Source organism: Macrotis lagotis, chromosome 2 (assembly GCF_037893015.1).
Source record: "Macrotis lagotis isolate mMagLag1 chromosome 2, bilby.v1.9.chrom.fasta, whole genome shotgun sequence".
Classification (NCBI taxonomy): Eukaryota; Metazoa; Chordata; class Mammalia; order Peramelemorphia; family Peramelidae; genus Macrotis; species Macrotis lagotis.
The window spans coordinates 123,088,801-123,113,160 of NC_133659.1; the positions used below are offsets into that span (position 1 = coordinate 123,088,801).

The 24,360-nt window shown below is 34.2% G+C and overlaps 1 long non-coding RNA gene across 2 annotated transcripts in view; it reads right to left on the reverse strand.

The window, feature by feature from the left end:
* Positions 1 to 3,033: 3,033 nt before the first annotated feature.
* Positions 3,034 to 24,360, reverse strand: part of LOC141511169 (uncharacterized) — a 71,742-nt gene continuing 50,415 nt past the window's right edge. For both annotated transcript variants that reach the window (XR_012475278.1, XR_012475277.1), the window contains 2 exons: positions 9,701 to 9,782; positions 3,034 to 3,829 (listed from right to left, as the gene is read on the reverse strand). This is a non-coding gene — a long non-coding RNA (uncharacterized LOC141511169). The remainder of the gene's footprint in view (positions 3,830 to 9,700; positions 9,783 to 24,360) is intronic.

A 24,360-nucleotide genomic window follows, 5' to 3' on the forward strand; every position in this document is an offset into this window, starting at 1 on the left:
TGAAGACTCCAAGAAAAAATATGAATTTCAGGTAATTGAAGAGTTCAAAAAGAATTTTGAAAATCAAATAAGAGAGGTAATTCAAGAAAATCAGTTTATTAAAGGAAATAAATACTGAAGAAAACAACACCTTAAAAATAGACCAATGGGTAAAAGGAAACATTAAAAAGCAGAATTTGTCAAATAGAAAAAGAGACCCCAAAATTCACTGGTGTAAAATTGGCCAAATGGAAAAAGAAATACAAAAGCTCACTAAAGACAATAATTCCTTAAAAAATTATATATGAGTAAGTGGATACTAATGACTTTATGAGAAATCAAGAAACAGTAGAACAAAAACCAAATGAATGAAAAAGAAGACAATGTGAAACATCTCATTGGAAAAACAAATAATCTGGAAAATAGATCCCAAAGAGATAATTTAAAAATTATTAGAAGACTAAGCCCTGATAAACAAAGAGTCTAGTCATTATCTTTCTTTCTTTTTTTGCAAGGCAATGGGGTTAAGTGGCTTGCCCAAGGCCACACAGACAGGTGATTATTAAGTTTCTGAGGTCAGATTTGAACTAAGGTACTCCTGACTCCAGGGCTGGTGCTCTATCTACTGCACCACCTAGCTGCTCTGAGGCCTTATCTTTCAAGAAATTATCAAAGAAAATTCCTCTGATATTCTAGAACCATAAGGAAAATAGAAATTAAAAGAATCTATTGATCATCTGAACAAGATCCCAAAATAAAAACTCCCAGGATTATTATAGTTAAATTCCATAGATCTCAGGTCAAGGAGAAAATATTGTAAGCAGCCAATAAGAAATAATTCAAATATCATGGAGTCAAAATCAGGATAACACAAGATTTTTAGCAGTTTCTATATTAAAGGACTATAGAATCTGGAATATGGATATTCTGAAAGGCAAAAGAGTTCAACCAAGAATCAACAACCCAGCAAAACTGAACATATTCATTCACGAAAAAAAAAAAAAGATGGATACCCAGTGAAATACAGGACCTTCAGTCTTACCTGATAAAAAGATCAGAGCTGAACAGAAAGGCTGATTTTCAAACACAAGACTCAAGAGAAGCATAAAAAAGTAAACAGGAAAGGGAAATAATAAAGGACTTAATGATATTGAACTGTTTTTAAGGGAAGATGATACTGGTAACTCATGAGAACTTTTTCATTATTAAGGCAGCTGTAAGGAAGGTTGTTACACACATACATACACATAAAATATGTGTATATATACATTTATAAATGTTTTATTATATTCATAGAGAGAGAGAAGAGAAGGAAAGAGAAAAATGAAAAAACAAACAAAAGAGAAAGAGAAAGAGGGAGAGGAGACAGACAGACAGAGATGAGAGAGAGAGAGAGAGAGAGAGAGAGAGAGAGAGAGAGAGAGAGAGAGAGAGAGAGAGAGCTTAGGTATGAGTTTTTGAAAGGTTGATATTAAAAATATAAAATTAAGAGGTGAGAGAGGAATGTCATGGGAGAAAAGAAGGGAAGAGGTAGATTGGAATAAATTATCTCACACAAAAGAGGGCAGAGAAAGTTATTGCAGTGAAGGGGAAGAAGTGGGGGAGGTAAAGGGGAGTGAATTGTCTCAAAGAAGGAATAACATGCACAACCAATTGATTATAGAAATCTATCTTATCCTTCAAGAAAGTAGGAGAAGGGAATAAGGAATGGGAGTAGACTAGAAGAAGGCCAGATTGGGGAGGGGGAGTAGTCAGAAGTAAAATCATTTTGAGGAGGGACAGGATGAAGTGAGAGAGAGAGAATAGAATAAAGAGTGTGTGTGTGGAAGGAAATAGGACAGAGGGAAATGCAGTTAGCAGTAGTAACTGTGAAAACAATTTTGAAGTAAATTTCTCTGATAAAGACCCCATTCCCAAACATAGAGAGACCCCCTGAGTCAAATTTAGAAAAATAAGAGCCATTCCCCAATTAATGAGTGATCAAAAAATGAACAAGTTTCAGATAAGGTTATCAATGCTCACTATATCCATATTAAAAATGTTCTGATTCACTAATTATTGAAAAAATGCAAATTAAAATAATTTTGTGGTACTCCTTTATACTTATTAGACTGGCTAAAATTGAACAGAAAAGGTTAATGATAAATGTAAGAAGGAATATAGGGAAAATGAGATATGAATGCATTGTTGGAGTTGTGAATTGATTCAACCAATCTGTAGAGTAATTTGAAATTACACCCAGAGGGTTATAAAACCATGCATGACCTTTCACTTAGAAATGTCGCTTCTAGGTCTGTTTCCCAAAAGGGATGAAAAAAAAACAAAAGGCAAGGTCCCATATGTATAAGGATATTGGTGGTAGCTCTTTTCTGTTGTTAAAGAATTGGAAATTGAAAAGATGCCAGTTAGGGAATGGTCAAGCAAATTGTGATGTGTGATTGTGATGGAATGCTATTTTACTATAAGAAATAATGAGCAGATTGCTCTCAGAAAAACCTGGAAAGACTTACATGTGCTGTTGCAAAGTCAAACATGCCAAAAAATGTGTGCAAAGTAATAGCAATATTTTAGAATTGTAGGTCAATTGTGAATAACAGATTTTCTCAGCAATACAATCATTCTAAAGGACTTATGGTGAAGATGGTATCTATTCCCAGAGAAAAAGCTAATAGTTTTCAGAATGTAGATTGAATCACATTTTTTTATTTTCTTACTTTTTTCTTAAGATTTCTTTTTTGGGGGATGGGGTCTTTGTTTTCTTTCAAATCTTGACTATTATGGAAATGTTTTGCATGACTACCTATTTATAACTTAAATAAAATTGCTTACTTTCTCAATGGAGGGAGGGATGAGGAAGGGAGAGAATTTGAAACTCAAAGTTTTAAAAACAAATGTTGAAAATTGTTTTTACATGTAACTGAGGAAAATAAAATACTAAATAAATAAATCTTTAAAAAATAAAATTAAAAAAAATTGTCTCTATCTCTTTTATTTACTTTTAATTCCCTTTTATGCCTCTCTTTTATGCTTCTTTTACAATTTGTTTGTCTTCTCTTTCCCTGACTACAACATAAGCTATGTTTCCTGAATCAGTCAAAATAATTTAGTAATTGATTTCTGGATATTCATTTGGATCATTCATTTAATCAGTCAAAGGATTGTTTTTCTGTTTTCTTTTTTTAAAAAGTTTGGATGAAGGGGCAAGAGTCATTTATTTGTAAAATTAACATGGGAAAAACCTCATTACCCAACAAAGTCATATAAATGAGGTGTTACTGTATAGCCATATCGACACTTCAGTAGACATGGCAGCTCTTATTTTTATTGTACTTTCAACTCTACAAAGTACTTTCCTTGTCTCAACCCTGAAAGCAAGGTAATACAAGTGTGCTGAGTTTAACAATACAAATAATTTATACCTTCAGGGTACCTATATTTTAGTTCTTGGAAACTCTGGAGAACAAAATGTAATGTAGACAGCAATGGCATTCCAAAAATAAGTTGAATTTTAATGGCTTGGACCAGTTAATTTATATTATAATTATTTTTTTCTTTAAAAATATCTCATATCAATCTTTCCTTTTCATTTTTTATCCCTCTGTTGGACTATTGGATTTAAGTTCAGCCAAGAATTGTTTATTAAAAATTCACTGTGTACATTATGATATCCTAGGCCTGGGGATGTCAATAATCTAGAGTTTGTAATCTCATTCATGTCAGTACTCCAGATTGCAGCTCTTCTTTTCTTGATCATCCTGTAGGACTCTTTTTTACATCCACCTAAAAATTTGTCACAAGATGTTCACCAAATGAGCTGGAGGAATTCTTCGGTTACTGCACTCCATTTTATCTGGAAAACAGTGAAAAATACATGAAACATTCATATTGTCCTTTATTTTGGTTTCCTGACTGGTCTAAATCAAGTCAAGTAAGCAAGTATTTATAAGTACCTACTATATACCAAGCACTCTTCTAATTTAAGGATGCAAAGAAAGACAAAAAACAGTTCCTGTGCTGAAAGACAACAGTCTAATGAAGAAGACAACTTTATAGAAGCAAAATAAATGCACAATGAGTTGTAGGTAATCTCAGAAAAAAAGGCACTATCATTAAATGGAACTTGGAAAGACATCTTTAAAATTTCTTGTGAAAAGTAGTCATATCAGAAATTTGAAGCAAGTCAGAAAGGCAAGGAAATGGATATGAGAAAGGAGAGAATTCCAAATATTTTTTCAGTCCATCATTTTTTCAGTCATATAATTTTTTGATGATATCTTTTACTTCACTTATATGTGATTTCTCATTTGTAACCTACTCAGGTACATTCATGTCTCTCCATAGTTCTTTTAGGAATCTTCTACTACAGTTCCTCAGAGACCATAATATTCTATGACCCAGAGCTGTACTGCATCATCAGAATAGTGTGAATCTTAAAGAAAACATAGGCCACGTCTGGAAGAATTTTAGTCATTAAAAGAATTGTGGACTTCCCCAAAGGGGATCCAGATCCCTTTCCATTTCAACCAGGGTCATCTTATTGTCTATTAGCAGTACGTGTCCCAAATTACAAGTACTGATGAATGAGCTCTCTGGGATGCCTATCTAAATGCCTTTAATAATTTACATAATAATCATTCTTCATTAATTTGATTTTTCCTATATGGATGGTTAAACCATACTCTTTTGAATTATCACATTGCAGCTATTAGGAGACTGCTGTGTTCTGTGGCTTGATAGAATAGAAACAGTTGAAGTTCCTCATCACCTAACCTTTGAACAATACAGTTGAAGAAGGATGTTGATAAATCAGAGGAGGGCCTCCAAGATGACAGAGTATTGAGCTCATGTCATATAATAAGAGGTTGAAGAAGGAAGGAAAAGAAAAAGTATTTATTAAGCATTTATTATATACCAGTCACTGAGCTAAACATTTTACAAATATTATATCATTTGATCTTCACAACAAAGCCCTAAATTATGTGCTATCATTATCTCATTTTCTAGCCAAGGAAACTGAGGCAAGTAGAAGTTAAGAGACTTATCCAGGACCCAGACAGTAAAATTTCTGAAACATCATTCTAAACCATGTCTTCCTAAATCCAAGTCTAAAGCTCCAGCCCCTAAACCACAGTTGTTCTGTTTTGTCCAAGTAATGGTTACAGGAAAAATGGTTAGAAACTGTAAAGAAGCAAAACATCAGGTAAAACCATCCTAAAAATGAATATTAAATCTATTTAAAAGTGGACTAAACCACCTTGGGAGTTAATAAGCTCTCTCTCATTGGAGATCTTTATCCAGAGATCAGATGACAATATGTTGCATATTTTTAGTAGGTATTCTTTTTGGTTATGAGTTGAAATAGAGGACTTCTAGAGTACTTTGAAATTTTAAATTTTGTGATTCTTTGTTTTTCTGACCTACAGGAAATTCATCTTTGAAATGAAACAAAGGCCAAAAAGTAAGGTAATAAAAATGACAACTTTTCTCATTTCCAGGTTTACATAAATTGTCAAATTAACAATTCTAATATTACTTTCATATTGCTTCCCAGATCATGTCCCCTACACACACTCTATCCTTTCTTAAAACCTTTCAAAAACTCAAATCTAAAAAACAGATAAAATCCATTCTCTCTTAATATCTACATAGTTATCTTACATTCTATATACACTAGACTATTTATCCTTCTTTATACATTCTTTATATGTTCCTACTTGTTGTTCACATTGTTCTCTAAACCTAGAACACCATTCCTTGCTCCCACTTATGTTGAAAAGTATTTTCAAAGTCCAGTTCTGGTGTTCCTTCTTTGAAGACTTCTCTTATCACTCCAACCAAAATGATTCATATCCTTGCTAGATTGCCTAGCTAAAAATGGCTCTTTCTTGACTCTGAGCTCCTAAATCTCTGTATAAATTCTATGACTTTTGTGAATAGACTGCTTTTTAATATGGACATTTGTATCAGTTTTACTCCCCTGTAATGGAATCAAACTCCCTCTACTTAAGAGTCATTCTTATTTCTCGCAATGCCAAAGAGTATTTTTGAATGAACCTCAGTGATTGCTAAGAATATGTAAATTATAATATCTGTAGAATTGCAAATTCATATTCTGAGAGCTATACTTGACCTCAATCTTAAAGTGCTACTTGTCTGCATGTGTCCACAGTTTTCTTTAATTTATTTTATCATGAAAAGGCTTTCTCAATCACCTTATCATTCTGAGTCCAGTGATTTCTTTGTTTAAAATAAAGGGGGAAATGAACTAGGTTAGAAATGCTAGCTTTATACTTTGAATCTCCTCATTTACTTTATAAATATATAATGCTCTTCCTCCGGCATCCTATAACCCTAATTGGCTTTGGAAGGTTATATCAAGTGAAGTTTTTGTCAATCCATCACTGGAAATTTGAAAAATGAAATGAGATTGCAATACTCCCAGCCCCATGAGAAGAGTCTAGCTGTTTAGTTCCAGGCATGGAGGTAGTTTTTGGTTTTGTTTTGTTTTGCTTTAATTTTCATACACACAAACAAAAACAAACATTCCTACAAGGATAGAAGGAGAGAGAAAAACAGAGTTATGAAAAACAGTAAAGTTGCCACATTAGATAAATTGTGTGACCCTTGCTTCTGTCAAGAACAGGAAAAAAGTCATTCAATAAATAAGAATTATTCACCATGGAAATGCACAATGGTGCCATGGGGTTCAGGGAAGACATTGATCTACATCTTTTAGTAATTGCTAAGGTGGTATCTCCATGATCTTCCCCAAGACCTGAAACTGTATATTATAGTAGCTGTATAAGCAGCCCAATGAAAATCAAATCAATTCAAGAAATATTAAGTTCCTGTTTTGTATCAGGCATTGTGTTAACCATAGAAAGAAAACACAGTCACTTCTTTCAAAAAGATTATAGTTTAATGAGGAAGTCAATGTAAAGAAGTATCTACAGACTAGATGTGTACAGGGCAAATTGGAGGTGATCTTAAAAGGAAGAGAATAACACAAAGGGAGATTTAAAAAAAGAGCTTTTGATCTTGAAAGTTGAAAAATGCAGATAACAGTTGTGTTTTTTTCCTAGGTAATATACTTTATTAGAACCGGTTTTCCACAGTGGGGAAAAAACTTGTAGCAAATTCATGAATTTGGATGTATAATTTTGTCAATTTTCAAATAAAGGTTATTTCTCTGGTAGGGAAGGATGCAGGCTTTTTTGAACTGTGATGTAAAATCTTAAGTGGTGAGCTAGTGCAATTCATACTCTTATTCTTTTTTCTGTGTGTGTGTTTTTCTGTATATATAGTTTTTAAACTCAGAGGCCGGTTCCCACATTGCCTCTCTTATCAGTGAACTTGAATGAGTGAATCAAATTGCTATTACATCAAGTGAATTACTTGTCCCTTTCCATGAGTAAATAAATCAGGGGAGCTGACCAAGGACCTATTGCCACATTTAGGTTCCTCTCTCCCAGGCTCTGATGGTAGTGTTAATGAAGAGTCGAGTGACCTAAAGTAGGTTTTAGGAAAGAGCAGAAGGAGGACTAAGGAGCCTAAATTATACACCACCTGGATGATTAGGGGGATCATCATGAATTGACAGTTAATGTCAGTAACTAATGCCTCCTCCCTGGATACCTCAGGAAAACTCAGAATCGGGAATGGGGCCAAAATCAAGCCCAATTCTCTTTCCTCCCAGCATTCCACAAGATCAGAATGCCTTTCATTCATACTGCCACAGGGGAAGGGAAATCAGACAAGTCAGAAGAACAGATGTGCTCATTGTAAACAAGAACAGGACCAGGACTTCCCTGGATAATGGTAAACCTTTTACTTGAAAATGGAGTGTTACTCTTAGAAAATCATTTGCTGGGTGTGGGGAGAAGGCCAGTCTGCCTCAATCATTATGCATCTTAATTTGTACAGTTAAATACATGGAAAAATACAAAAGTCATATCTGAAATCATATTCCACATGTAAGAAAAGAAATTATGGCAAGACAGTCTGAAGCAGTCTAGGGAAAATGACAAGTGAAATCACTTGCTCTCAAACTTCTTAGTTCCAGGACACATTTATACTCATAAAAATCATTGAGAATTCCTTCTTCCCCAAAGGGGTTTTTGGTTTATGTGGTTTATATTTATCATATTAGAAATTAAAGCAACAATTATTATAGCTAGGTCCTGATTGTATGAAAAACAAATCCCCTGAAGTGGTAGAATTATTATTTCCATTGGGCTGGAACCAATTACCATATTTTTATGTGTACTTTCAAATAGTGTGATATTGAGTATACATGTCTACTCCAGTAGAATTCATTATTCTTCCTAATCAAGACCTACCCACACTTTGAAAATGACTGAGTTAAGTGATTTTTCTCAGACTCAAATAATCAATATTTATGAAAATTTCATCCAGTTCTTTCTGACTCCTCTCTATCTACTACTAGGTCAAATCATTATGCACCTTGATTTGTACAGTTAACTAACCCTATGGAAAGTATATGAATATTACATCCCCAAACATTCATTGTATGCAAAGGAAAAATGAGGAGAAGATGTGTGAAGTAGTATGGCATTTTGAACACAATTGAATGAGAGGTAGGCAACATGGGAAGTTTTGGATACATGATCTGTGCTGTATTTTTCTAGTGATAAATTTTGTTTGTAGAAAGGAGTTATAAGGATGATAAAAGAAAACAGGTTAGGAGATAAGAGAAGGTAGGATAAGTGTGGAGAAAATATCAGGACACCCAGAAATGGTATTTCCTTCAGCAAAGCAACAAGACTGCCACCTCAAGGTCAGAGAGTGAGGCAACCCAGTTCTTCTGACCTCCAGAGAACCCTCATTTGTGAATCTCTCTATTCCAGACCCAAGAGAAACAAATTAAGTTCCTTAACACTTACTTGTGCATGAGGCTGTATTTATGCACACCAATCTGTTCAGTAAAGTTGTTTTTTTAAGTAAAATTCATTGGACCTATTCCTTTGGGGAGTGGAGATATGGTTGTTGATACAATGGTCAGGTGACCTAGTACTGGGCTATTTCTGCCACTTACTATCTGTGTGACCTTAGACAAGTCATTTAGCCTCCCTGGGTCTCAATTTCCTCATCTGTAAAATGGAAAAGTTATATTAAGTGGTTTCTGAAATCTTTACCTGTTGTAGGTCTATAATCATACAATTGGGTAGATTGAATTTTTGTTGAATGGTCATCATGTAGGCAATATACTTTTAATTTGATCAAATCAGCTGGTTTGATTTATGGAAAGAAACTTGGCAATGTTCTGTTTTGCTCAGTCTCCTTACCATGGATGATGTACCCAATATTGCTTCACAGAATCGACAAGTTTCTTTATAGCTCAGAGTACTCCTTGAGGTTATTCAGTCCAACCTCCTCATTGTATACATGCCAGACTGAGGATCAGAATGACTAAGTGACTTTCCTAGAATGGCAGCCAAAGTTAGGGCCATGCTGAGATCTGAATTCATGTTCCCATCTTGCTTGCCACTGGCTCATACAGTTTCTCATTTTGGGTTGTACTTCTTGATGTGGTGTTTTTTAAATTTCTTTACATATTGTCTTTGTTATTTCCCACAGAATATTAAAATTTTCTGGAACAATAAAAGTGTTTTCTTTCTCCATCCTACCATGGGATGGCAAAAAAAAGATTTTATGGGTTAATTGCATAGTGAGAGCAAGAGATAAACAATGGATAGCTCACCTGTTCCAATATGGAATCCACAGGTCAGAAGATATAGCAGGCCCCTGTATTCCCACGCCAGGTACACTTCATGCAGAAGTTTCTATTTAGATATGAACAAGAGTTATATTGGTGAACAAGAACAGATGGGTGATAGACTAACTGATCAAGTACTTATAACTAGATTTTAGTAAGACCCAAACTTCCATTCAAAGAGGAAGTAGTTACTAAAAAATTAAACTAACTCCCCCCGCAATTGTATACATGTAAACATGTATATATATATATACACATATATGTGTATATACACATAATATACATTTTATGTGTGTGTATTATACACTATCCTGAAGTAAATGTTATAATGGTATTTGAGCCTTAAATATCTAAAGAATTACCTTAATTTAACACTTCCTTTTGCTGATGTAATCTTGACATTAGAAGTGATTTATAAGAAGTAGAAAGTTTGTTCCATTTAAATTAAACTTGGAACTAGGATGGGTAAGAAGTTCCTCAAAACAATTATATTAAATATAATACTACTATTTCTAATTTCTTTTGAGATAAAATTATGTATGGAATTTAAGCTTAAAAACTCTTGAGAGATTAGATTCAATTATAACTTGCCACATCAACATTCTGCCTTCATCTCTTCAAAATAAATAAAATAAAATAAAAATATGGGAGGGTCTTAGACTCCTCAGTATGGCCATATAAACTAATTTCAAACAGATTTATGAAACGTTAATCAATCAAGAGGAGTATATCATGCCAGGTTTTAGACACAGACTGATTAGAATCAGGAAGAATCTGATTATACACTACATATGAAAACAGATGATCCATGGATAGGTTATATGTAAAATCAAAAGTAGCATGGAACAAATGGAACTTTGATCAAAAGCACCAGACATGAATGGGTAGATTCTTCAGACAGGAGGACAATTCTTTCCTAGAAAGGAGGTGGTGAATGGGGGCAGTTATGGGAGATATAGAAACTTTCTATACTTCTCTTATAGTCCAAGTATTTTACCCCAACAATTCAGGGGAACCTTTGCTTCCCTGGAGCTGTTTGGAGAGGAGCAGGCAAGGGTAGGAAGCTTCTTGGTCTAATGCATCAGGCTACATCATCTAAAGTCCAAAACTGGAGAGGTTGTTTCATCTTTCTGTGTTTCAAGCAACACAACCTCTAAAAATAAAAGGTTATTTGTCCAGTAGTATAAAGAATATTATCTTAATAGAGTATATCAAAAGATCCTCGTAGCAAAGTCACAGGACCCAACCATTATCCTACCTTGACCCAAAGAAGAATAAAGAAAATCAAAACAATTAAGCAAATTATTTCTTCAGTGGCTCTCCCTACCTTCACTTTCAACATTTATTTTTGTCTTTCCCTCTTTTACCCAAAACAAATTCCTAATTGGAAATTGAGCTTCACCCATCCCAACTATAATTCTTCAGATCTCTCCTTTCCAGTAGTACTTCATTCTTTAAGTTTTTCTTCATCTGCCCTTCACCTCCATCAGAACATTATCTACCCAGTGACTCTATACCATTAGGTTGTGTTCTTTGTTAATGTAATAAGCTAAGTTATGGCAATGGGTTCCTAAACATAAATGAATTAGTATACTACCCCCCCTTTAGGGGAATATTTCTATAAATATTTATTTAGTATCTGCTAGTGCAGGACATTATGCTGTAACTCTGGATGTAGAAGCAAAAAAAGGAAACAATCCATTCCCTCAAGGAATTTGTATGGTATTATATATTTTGAGAGGGACCCTCTATAGACATGATGTTTTATAAAAAAAGGAATTGCTCATTTGGTGGAAATTTCAAGCAGTCTGACAAACTGGTAGAGAAGCTATTTTGAGAACAGACTAATTTTTTAATGTTCTTCATATAACTATATGTAAAAGCTGCCTTTTGTTTCTATGCATACATTCTCTACATAGATCCATCCTATCTTAAAAAGGTTAGAACTCTAAAGAATTTACTTTCTAATATTTCTAGAATGGTTTCATGTAACTTGTAGATATTTTTGATTATCTGATGATACCTAAAGAAATAAAATAATAGAACTCTTCTGTAGTGTCCGACTTTACAAATATTAATGAGTTTAATTATTCATAGATTAATCGCTGAGCTTTTACAAACAATTCAACTCAATTATTTTAATGACAGAAATAAACCCCTTTCCATAAATTTCTACAAATATTTATTTAGCATCAACTCTGTGCTGAGAATTGGGTTGGAACTCTGGATATAAAAACAAAAAGGGAACAATCTCTTCCCTCAAGGAGCTTACATCCTATTACTTACATGTGTCATCGAAATAACCAAACTCCTTGAACTGTGCAATAATTGGTCCATTGTGAAAGAGCATCAATCACTACGATGGTTGGGGGGGGGGAATGAGTCAAGTCCACTTGTGTATTTCATAATCCAGTCAACTGTATACATAGAAGTTGCCAGCATGAACCTGGGAGCAAAATCTGGGGGTTCACCAGTTTATTAAAAATAGATTAAATATACTCTATGAACCATAGAGAGATCTTTAAGACCAGATGTGTAGCATTTTAGTAGCAGAGGGAAATCTTCATCATCACTCTGTTGTGCAAAAAAAAAAAAGTCTGTCTGCAGTGACTGACACAGTTTTGTATGCTGGGGGCTAGATTCTCCATCTTAATGGGAATTCCCTTCGCATTACATTAGGTTAGAAACCTGGCTCTTGCTTGCTGAGTTATTACACAGTCTCAGAAGGGGTCCTCTGGTCTCTTTGCCATTAATTATTTGCACTCTGCAGCAGTCTAATCTAATTATTACTTTCTCTGGTGATGGTGTGATAAGACATTCCCAGGCCCATTTTTCTACTTCTCTTTTCCCTGGGCTTCACTGCCTCCGTCCTTCTTCAGAAGTTATGCTCAAAAAGCTTAGCAACAATTGGACTCTAACTACATTTTAACATAACACTTACATTCATGCTTCTGTTCACACTGTAAAAGGTAATCTTTGAATGGTTTAAGCATCTGGATTCCATCATGACAAAGTATAGCACTCAAAATGGAATGGGCTTTTTATATTTGCGTGGAATTCAGGCAGCTGCTCGAACCACCCTTGGGTCTAGTTGTTTCAAAGAGATTTGCAACTGGCTTAAGGCAGAAATGATAAAATTGTCAAAAAACTTTGGAATTCTTTTTGGAAGTCAACTAAAAAAAAAGAACAAACAAGCCCCCTAAAGGAACAAAAAAAAAAAGCTGCCTGCAAATTTTTAATAATACAGTTTATTGGTTCAAGTACTCTGACTACAAATGGTGTCTTCTGTGCCTATCCAAGAGCTGTTTCCACTTTTTCTTCTCAGGATACAATGTTGGTTTTACAATGCTGCTGATTACAAATCACGTGGTTTCTTGTAGTGATACGGGTTTTTTTTCTTCCATTCCTCCTATTTTAAATAGTCCAAACCTCTGTGGTTTGGTCATTAAAATCCAGTTGGCAGAGATATGCTGAATCTTTATGTTTTCCAGCTGCGTAACTACCAACTACACATAATCATTATTAGGCATATCACCACTGAGCCTTTATATCAGCCATGGGTGATAGTTTCTCATGACCCATCCAGGCAGCATGGGGGGTAGGGGAGTGAGGGTGGGAAATCATGTTATGGTGTTTGAACCTCAATGTCTCTAAACTAAATGGAGAATGGGAAAAAGCTTCCAAAGGCTGAGATCGACCAGACTGTGTAATAGCTATCCAAGGGAAAATGACGTAAGTCCTATCACTTGTGTCAACTAAATTAGACAAGACAAAGCACAATAAACTAGAGTGAAGGGACTAGAGATGGGGGTAGGGTGTTAGGAAATATATTACTTTGGTTAGGCAGTAAGCTAGGGGGACAAAGAAGTCATCTCAAGTTTAGACATTTACTAGACAGATGCTCTTGGTTCACATTGATCATGGATTGAGGAATGCATCTGGCTAACATCTTAGAAAGTTGCCAGTATTCAGTTATCCAGACTCAAGTTCAAGATCAGTAAGCCTGGACAAATGAAATCCATAGATAATTCATCAACTGTGCTTCACCAATACAAGTTACTTGTAATTACACAGATTACACATTCTGGGGGTGGGGTGGGGAACCAACAACAACCAAAAAAACCCCTATATATTATAGTATTTGTTAACACCCAACATAATTCTATTGCATTAAGCAACTGTGCTTACTATGGGAACACAGGATCACTCCTTATAAAACAAAAAATCCATTTGTAATGCAAATAATCATACCTTTCTTATTTATATGTTTTTTCAGCTTTGAATTTTTGTGTTTAGATTGTCTTAAAGTGGGGTATTTTGATGAACCCTCAAAGACTTCAAGACCTCGTGACTCATCTTCTCCTGGCCTTTTCATGGCCCTTTCCCCAACCTGTGTAAGGGGTACATTGTTAATGTTCTCTTTTCCCTCAAACTACATTGTATTTTATTTGCCTATATATATGCTATATCTTCCAGTCCATAGCATTCTCCTTGGGAGTAGAGATTGCTTTGTTTTTAGTCTTGGTATGCCAGCTGTGTGCTTAATAAATATTGAGTTGATTTGAATAATATGTTCTAGAATTTTCCTAGAAATTGAGATCAAGTACATTAGTTCACACTTTGCAGACTATATCCTTTGCCACACCTCTCCCAAAGTCTTTTGAAGGTCAATGACAATGTTTTAATATTATCTGTCAGTTCTTCCAGCACCCAAGGATACAGTTCATTTAGAACTGAGATCTTAAATTCAGTACTCTATCTCCTTTTACCTTTGGCCTATTTGCCATTTTTATTCTGCACCTTCTGTTCTAAATGTCATTCTTCTTAGCAGAGAAAATAGGAGCAAAATAAGAGTCAAGAATCTTTGTTGTTTTTTTTCCTTGTCTTCAGTCATTTATTATCATTGTTCCTTATGTCCCAAGTTGTGATCCTACTAAGTCATTGAAACTTTGTTTTTCTTCATTTTAATTGAGAAATAGAAATGAAAATAAAATACGTTTTGTTCTTAGCTTTCCATGACATTCTCCATCCATTCTGACCTTTCACATTTTTTTTTTAGGTTTTTGCAAGGCAAATGGGGTTAAGTGGCTTGCCCAAGGCCACAGAGTTAGGTAATTATTAAGTGTCTGCGACCGGATTTGAACCCAGGTACTCCTTACTCCAGGGCCGGTGCTCTATTCACTGCGCCACCTAGCCGCCCCTGACCTTTCACATTCTTAATACTTTTTGCAGTGCTGTGACAGTCGGTCAATAGGAACTTATTAAGCCCAACATAGCAAGTACAAAGAGAGCAAAGATATAGTCCTTTCCTATATCCTAATGGCATGACGGAGAGAGAGAGAGGTACTGGAAAAGACTTCTTAAAATAACTGAAATTTGACCAAAGCCGTTAAGGAAATCTGAAGGTGGAGGTGCCATGCCTTTGTAGTCATATTCCATTATGTGTCCTTTTTCTATCACCCTTACACATCTTTTAAAAATCTAAGTTGACCTGTGAGTTTCTTATACTTCTCATTAAGTCTCTTTAGACAACTACTCCATTTTTCTTGGCATTGGAATGATTTTCTATCTGTGACTTCAGAAATTTTCCTTCTTGAGAGCTTCCTAACTGTCATGAACTGACTTTGTAGAGTTTTTTTTTTAAGATTTTTTTTTGCAAGGTAAACAAGGTTAAGTGGCTTGCCCAAGGCCACACAGCTAGGTAGTTACTAAGTGTCTGGGACCGGATTGGAACCCAAGTACTCCTGACTCCAGGGTCGGTGCTTTATCCACTGCACCACCTAGCCTCCCCGACTTTGTAGTTTTTAATCCATAGAATTTTAATTATCTTTTCTCTATATCCTTTGTATCAACTCCCTCCAAAAATGGGGTCCTTGTTAAGAGTTTGGCTGACTTTCCTCTCTTCTATCAAAAATTCTGTGATAGGGAGGTTATTCTCATTTTGTCCTTACCCAAAGGTTCACATCATGTATGCTCTAAAAATGAGTTCCTCTGGAGATAAAAATTAGTATCTGAATAGAGATTTCCCTCAATGTTTTCCATAATTTTTGAAGATTGAAACATAGGCAATGAATGGATCAATTGTGAAGATTCAAGATGTTCTTGCTTTTAAAAGACTATTATTTGACAACTGTTAAGTTACTTTATCATAATCATCTGCATTAAATTTGCTTTTAATTTCAATAAATTAAGCAATTCACCAAATATTTTTATGAAATTACTCTGAGAAAGTAAAATATCAACTGATAATGCAGGAAATAAGTTTAATAATAAAATTTAAAATATGATTTTATCAGAGGGGCTAAATAGAATGGCATGAGAGACTTGAAACAAAATTGATAATAATTTACATTAATATGTAGTAGTTTTCCAGTTGTGTTTCTTTGACCAGATATTTACTTTCCTTTGTTTAATTATCTACCATTGAAGAAAGTCCTCACAGGTACAGTTCAGGAGTATATCTGCAATTTATAAACTTAGAGAATTTCTTATGACACAGAAAGATTATATAACTTGTCCACAGTCATACAACAAGCATATGAAACTTGATCCTAGATCTTCTTGTCTCTAATCTATAATACACTTGGAAGTAGCAGTAGTTTGAGCTCTGGACTGGGATTGAAGAAGACTCGAGTTTAAATCTGGCTTCAGGCAATTTACTTAATCTCATTTGCTTCCATTTCCTCAGATGAAAAATGAAAATGATAATAATACCTACCTCCCAGGATTTTTGTATGAATCAAGTGAAGTACTCGTTTTAAAGTGCATTTCAAACTTTAAAATTTTATGTAAATATTAGCTAGGCTTATCCACTGTGGGATGTGATGTCAGTTTATACTTCTGCTACATTAGTCATTAAGGATTAAGAGACATCTCAGAACCAGAGGTAATAATCCAGAACATGTATAGTTTATTTTGTAGACTCATATGTGTTCATGTTTTCATTTCAGAAGATGATATGATACTCTCTCTGTGCTAGATTCACCTACTTTGGATAGACTGATGACCAGTGAAGTGACTAGTCTCAAGGAGTCTTTTGCTTGGACTTCCAAAGTTCATCACAGACATACACACAAGAACAAACACATGCATATGTATGTATGTATGTATATACATATGTGTGTATATATATATATATGTTTTATGCAAACCTATGAAACAAACGAGTGCATGCATTGTGTTCTTTAAGGTTTATTGAGGGAGATTGCTCAGTCTCAAACTATCATTTTCAACCAGATGCCATTGTGGCTAAAAATTTATTCGTTCCTTTGGGTTAAGCACAGCTCTCTTAAAAAATTATATACTTACACATATACAGATGCAGACATATATGTATGTGTATAAAATCACAAATTTTAGAACCAAAAAGGGCCATACAGGTCATTCACATATGAGAAATAAGAACCTAGAGATGTCAAATGACTTGCTCTAAGCTTTCACAGAGAGTAAGAAGCAGAGCTAGGATATAAGCATAGATTCTAACTATAAATATAGTGTTCCATCCCCTATTTTCTATTCTTGAGAAGAATACTTTGTGATGTTATTAAAAACTTACTGTTTGCCCCCAAGATAGTGGAATATATACATTCTGAAACCCCTTTCAACCTGAAATCCAAAAGGAAAGTCATCATGGAATGATTAAAATTTATTCTACAAGAAGACAGACTTTCCCCCCTACATACCCCAAATGTAAAAAATTTACGAGTTAACACTAGAGAATTTTAATATTTAGAGATCTCACACAGCACTTATTCAATTCTACATGTCTAACATATTGAATAAGGAAGCAAATTCTAAGACTTTTCACTGGATGTCTATAATAGAACTCCCTGAGCATTGCCCCATCATTACGCCACAAGATAGAAATAAAAGAATTGGGCCAGGCTCATGCCATATCAGCATGCACAATTGTATTTGAGTTGTGAACAGAGGTGATATACTTGTCAGAAAGAAGACTTGTCTGGTCTCTTCCTGAGGATTATTCAGGGGAAGGACTGGTTATTATATTCTCCATCATGGAAAGAATCAAGCTGTCCAGACAAAAAGGGCCTCCTCTTCTTCTCCTATTTTGTCACTATTTCAATCTTCTTTCCATCTCACATAGATTAGATAGCCCTTCTCTTCCCTGAGGTATACCTCAACACAAATGACCCCATTTCATCTCATTTTCCCCAAAGATTGCTTCCATCTTCATTTTCATTCTCCCACTTGACTTTGATCTCTCTTTACCTACTGGTTGCATGCTTACTGCCTACAAACATGCTCATATCTCCTCCATCCTCAAAATATTCAAAAAAACTTGATCCAACAATCATTGCTAGCCATTATCTTATATTTTCCTTCCTTTTGTGGTTTTCTCGAGGGATTTCCTTTGATAAAGCAGTCTTCCTTGACTCTTATTCTTCTTAACTTTCTACATTATTGTTTACTACCTTATCATTCAACTGAATCTACCTTCTCCAAAGTTATCGTTGATCTCTTGTCAAATCTATAGACATTTTCTCAATCCTCAACCTTTTTAATCTCTTTGCAATCATTCACATTGTTAATTATCCTCTTCTTGATACTCTCTTCTCTCTAGCCACCACTCTCCTTGTTCTCCTCTTACTTACTGACCCACTACTTTTTGGTCCCCTTTGCTGGATTTTCGTTCAGGCTATGCCTTCTAAGCAAGGTTGATCCAGGAGGGCTTTGTCCTAGGACATTTTTTCTTCTCCATCTGTACTGTTTCATTTGATAGTTTCATCATTTCTCATGAACTCTATTATCATCTCTATTTTGGTGATTCTTAAAATTATTTATCCAGCCTTAATCTTTCTGCTGACCTCCAAAATCACATCTCCAACTGCCTAATGGACATCTCTAACTGGATATCTTACAGATATCTTAAACTCATCATGTCTAAAACTAAACTCATTATCTACTTTTTCTAATTTCTTTCTTACTGTCAAGGACATTACTATCCTCCAGCTACCCAGACTTGCAAGCTAGTGGTCATCATGGAGTCCTCTCTCCAACTTCCCATGTCCAATCTGTTGCCAAGGCTTGTCAAGTTTACTTTTATAGAATCTCTCACATATTTTTCTCCATTCCCCTTTCTGACACTGCCACTACTCTGATGCTGGCCCCCACCACCTCATGCTAGTAATATTGTAATAACCTGTAGGTTGGTCTCCCTTTCTCAAGACTCCCTAACTCATCCTCTGTTTAGCAATCAAAGGGATTTTCCTAAAATAGTTCAAGCATGTTATTCTTTGCCCCCAGAAAAATTCTAGCGACTCTCTTTAGGATCAGCTTAGGATCAAATACAAAATCCTCTCATTGGCATTCAAAGACCTTAATAACTTGCCCTTCTCCCTATTCCAAACTTCTTACAATTTACCCTCTCAGATCCAGGGGCACTGCTCCTATGGCTATTCCATGAATAAAATACACTCTATTTCCTTGTTCCTAGCACTTTCTTTGACTATTTCCCAGGTCTATAATACCTTCTTTATCTCTGCTTTCTGCTTCCCAGGCTTCCTTTAAGCCCCACCTAAAATTTTACCTTCTACTTTTCCCCAAACTTCTGAATTCTAGAGTTTTCCTTTTTTAATTATTTACTATTCATACTCTATATAGGTTATTTTTATATATGTTTGCTCATTATCTCCACCATTATATTGTGGTCTCTTTGTGTGTAGGGACTATCTTTAGACTTTCTTTGATTTCCCTAGTGTTTAGTCAAGAGCTTACAATATAGTAGGAACTTAATACATGTTTGCTGATTAAACTGACTGACCAGTGCACAGGAAAGAGTAAAAGAATGAATGAAGGAATATTAGAAGAAAGCCAAATAAAACATCAAAAACATCCTGAGAAAAGCATCAATAAAATAGTCAACATGAAGATAAACCAATAGAGAATATTCCAAAATAAAAGGAAAAATGAGTAAAATACCATGACAAAATGAAAATACTTCAAACAAAAGGTATTATATTAAGCAAAGTTAATTAATATTCCTTACAAAAGAAAAATTCTTCATAGACCCCCCCACACACACACCAAAGATAATGAATTAACAGAAAAATTCCACAATATCCCAAAGGAGAACCAAAATTCATAACTATTAAATTAAATGTGAATTTAGTCCAAAAATTAGAGTTCTTTTTTAAGCTAAATTTTTAAATTTATTTTTCAATTGAAATTTTGTTATATTTTTCCAATAACATGCAAAAGTAGTTTTTCAACATTAATCCATTTGCAAATTTGTGAATTACACATTTTTCTCCTTTCCTTTCCTTCCCTCCTCTCCATGGTGGCAAATAGTCTGGTAAAAGTTGTACATGAACAATTGTGTTTAACATATTTTCAAATTAGTCATGTTTTGAGAGAGGAATTAATACTAAGGGGAAAGAAAAAAACCATGAGAAAAAAGGAAAACCACAAAAGTTTTAAAAAGAAAACATAGTATACTTTGCTCTGTACACAGACCTAATAGGTTTCCCCCCCCACCCCACGACTGTGGATGGTGTTGTCCATAGAATGCCTCTCAAGATTGTCCTTGATCTCTGAACTCCTAAGAGGAGCTATATCCATCCATCACAATGTTGTTGTTAGCATGTACAGTGTTCTCTCACTTAGCATCAGTTCATGCAAGTCTTTCCACACATCTATTAAAGTCTGACCCCTCATGATTTCTTACAGAGCAATAGTACTCCATAACATTCATATACCATAACTTGTTCAACCATCCCCCAATTGATGGGCATCTCCTCAATATCCAACTCTTTTCTATTACAAAACAAGCTGCTATAAATATTTTTGAGTACATGAGACTTTTCTCATTTTATATGATTTCTTTGGGCTATAGACTGAGTATTGGTATTTTGGGGTCAAAGTGTTTGATCATTTATTACCCTTTGGGCATAATTCCAGACTGTTCTTCAGACTGACTGGATCAGTTCACAACTCTACCAGCAATGCATTAATTTCCCAATTTTCCCACATCCTCTCCAACATTGATCATTTTCCTATTTTGTCATCTTAGTCAACCGGATAGGTGTGAGGTGGTACCTCATAACTTTTTTAAAATTTGCATTTCCCTAATCAATAATGATTTGGACCATTTTTCATATGAATTTAATTTCTTTAATTTCTTGATTTAGAAGTGCCTGTCCATTGACCATTTATCAAATGGGGACTGTCTTGTAAACTTAGATGTTTGATTCAGTTCTCCATCTATTTTAGAAATGAGTTCTTTGTCAGAAACATTAACTGAGAATAAATTTCCCAGCTTTCTGCATTTCTTCTAATTTTGGCTGCATTGGTTTTATTAGTAAAAAAAATCCTTTTAAATATGATATAGTCAAAATCATCCATTTTTCAATTTATAATGTTCTTTATTTTTATTTGATCCTAAACTCCTTCTCCATAAATCCAACAGAATATTTCTCATTCTCTTAATTGGTCTATGGTATCACCCTTTATGTGCAAATTCTGTACCTATTTTGTACCTTATTTTGGTACAGGGTGTGAGATGTGAGTCTATGCCTAGAGAAACTAGAATTCTTAATATAGAAAATAAAGCTCTCAATTCAGAATTTTAAAAATAGAACTAGCAAAATAGGAAAATCTGAAAATGGAGGATCTTGCCAAAGTAGTAAGTACAAACTGAAAAATAAAATCAGACCTGAAGTATAAAAACATTGAAGTGGATGAAAAATTTGACAGAGAAACACAAGAAAGCAATTTTAAAATGAATTCTATACAATCCAAAGTGACTGACTTTGAAGACAGGCTACACAGAGATAACTTAAAGATCATGAACTCTCCAAAAATAGGATATCAGAACTTTTAAATGCAAAGAAAATCTATACATTTTGCTATAAGAAATTAGTGTGAATTCATCAAACTAGATCTCATTCCTTATAAGAGAAGGAAGAAATTCTCAGATATTTAGGTTGAAGAACATGAAGAAGGGATGAAAAGGGAGACCTAGGAAAGAGTACAGTATCTAACTTTTCATCTTCACAGTTTACTAAAGGTGATCTATAGTGATCTGACTCTGCTGCCCAACATGTTTTATTCACAGTCTGTGTCATTAAGAAAGTTGAAATTCTGTTGTGATAACTTTCAGTTCCACTGTGCATGTAAAATAGAGACCTCCCATTCCCTGATTCATAAACTTGGGGAAGGACATGGTGTGCATCCATATGGTTCTTATGGCAGGAAGAGTCAAGGTCATTAAAAAAGTGAATGTGTTTCTTAATTTGGGGCAGCTAGGTGGCTCAGTGGATAGAGTACTGGCTCTGGAGTCAGGAGTACCTAAGTTCAAATGTGACCTCAGACACTTAATATTACCTAGCTATGTGGCCTTGGGCAAACCACTTAACCCCATTTGCAAAAACCTAAAAACCCCCAAAAAACCTGAATGTGTTTGAATTTTGAAACTTGTTGCCTTCAGTTTTTTAAGTATCATATTTATATACATATATGTGTGTGCTTGTGCATATATGTTATGTATACATGTATTATATTTCTCATCTATCATGTTATGTTAATATCATAATATATGTATGACTTTTCAAAAGCCAAGTAAAAGCTCACTAAATGTGAATCTAGTGCTTTGTTTGTTTATTTTGCCTTAAGGTCCCTTTAATAGAATAGTCAGTGTAAAGGGTGGCTCAGAAATGCCCATGTTAATTAATGAGAGCTTTCTGCTGGTCATAACTGACTTGTGATGGGTCAGAAAACTAAAAATTGGCAGGAGTGTGAGGTGGGAGTAATGAGCCAATTATACAGAAGTTTTCAAATTTGTGTATCGAAGCAAACTATCTGGATCTTTAACTGAATTTTAAAATTTCCAGCCAGATGCCTGAAGTCATACAGACAACCTCAACTTCCAGACAATGACATGATCAATTTCTGGTCCAGGAAAGTTTCTGTAAAATGACAACTCTTTTCCACTAATGTGACTCCTGAAAAGTCACTTCATTATCTATTTATAAACATATAAATAAAGACCATATTGCAACCTGCATTTGGAGGCGTTCTATGACTTGACTCTAATTTAATCTCCTTTTTTTCATAATTTTAAAATATTTGTTAAATTCTTTTCAAAATCATTGGTTTCCTTTAAACTCTTTTCTTCATTTTTGCATATTTTTCTGAGAGATGGAGTCCATTTGCTTCACCAGATGGCTAAAAGGAAGTTAAGAGTCCTTATTGTCCAAGGACCTGTTTAGCTTATCCCTCTCATCCCCCACCCCAAAGTAGCATTTTATTTTTTCCAAATACAAATATTTTAAAGATAGCTTTCAAAATTACTTTTTAATAATATTTTGAGTTCAAAATTTTTGTCCATCCCTTAACTCACCAATAATGCTAAACAATCAAATTTAGATTAAACAAGTACAAAAACATTAAACATATTTCCATATGAGCCATGTTGGGAAAGAAGAAACAGAATAAAAGGGGGGAAACATAAGAAAAAAGCAAACAGCAAAAAAAGTGAAATAATAAGTTTTGATGTGCATTAAGACTCCATATTCTGGATGTCAATGGTATTTTTCCATCCAAAATTCTTTTAGAATTTTGATCAATGTATTGCTGAAAAGAGGTAAGTCTTTCATAACTGATCATCACACAATGTTGCAGTCACTGTGTTTTCCTGATTCTGTTCTCTTCATTCAGCATCAGTTCATCTAAGTCCTTTCAGGTGTTCATTACATTCAGACACTCCAATTTGTTCAGCCATTCTCCAACTGATAGACCCTACCTCAATTTCCAATTCTTTGTCATCACAAAAGAGGTGCTATGAATAATATATATATATACATATATATATGTGTGTGTGTGTATATATATAATATATATATATATATATATATATATATACATATATATATATATCCTTTTCCTTTTTTTTAATGATCTCTTTGGGAAACAGACCTAGTAGTGGTACTTCTGGATCAAAGGATATGCACAGTTTTATAGCCTTTGGGCATAGTTCCAAATTGCTCTCCAAAATAGTTAGATCCATTCACAACTCCAAGAAAGTATTAGTATTCCAATTTTACCACATATTCTTCAATATTTATCATTTTCTTTTTCATTCATATTAGTCAATCTAAAGCTGAAAGATGTGAGGTGGTAATTCAGAATTGTCTTAATTTTCATTTCTCTAATAAATATGTATTTAGAGCATTTTACATAACTACAACTAGCTTTAATTTATCTGAAAACTGCCAATTCATATATATCCTTTGACCAGTTATCAATTGGGGAATGAATTGTATTATTATAAATTTAACTTAGTTCTCTACATATTTTAGAAATGAAGTCTTGATCAAAAACATTGTTTGTAAAAAATGTTTCCAAGCTTTCTGCTCTCTTTTTAATCTTGGTTGCTTTGGTTTGTTTGTTTGTTTTGCTTTTTTGGGGGGGTTGTGTGAAAAACTTTTTAATTTAATGAAATCAAAATGATCATTTTGCATTTCATAATAGTCTATCCCTAAATTCTTTCCTTCTCCATAGACTCATAAGTTAAAGAATTCCATATTATCTAAATTTGCTTATTTTATCACCCTTTATATTTAAATCCTGTACTCATTTTGACTTTTTCTTTGCATACAATGTGAGATGTTGGTCTATGCCAGGTTTCT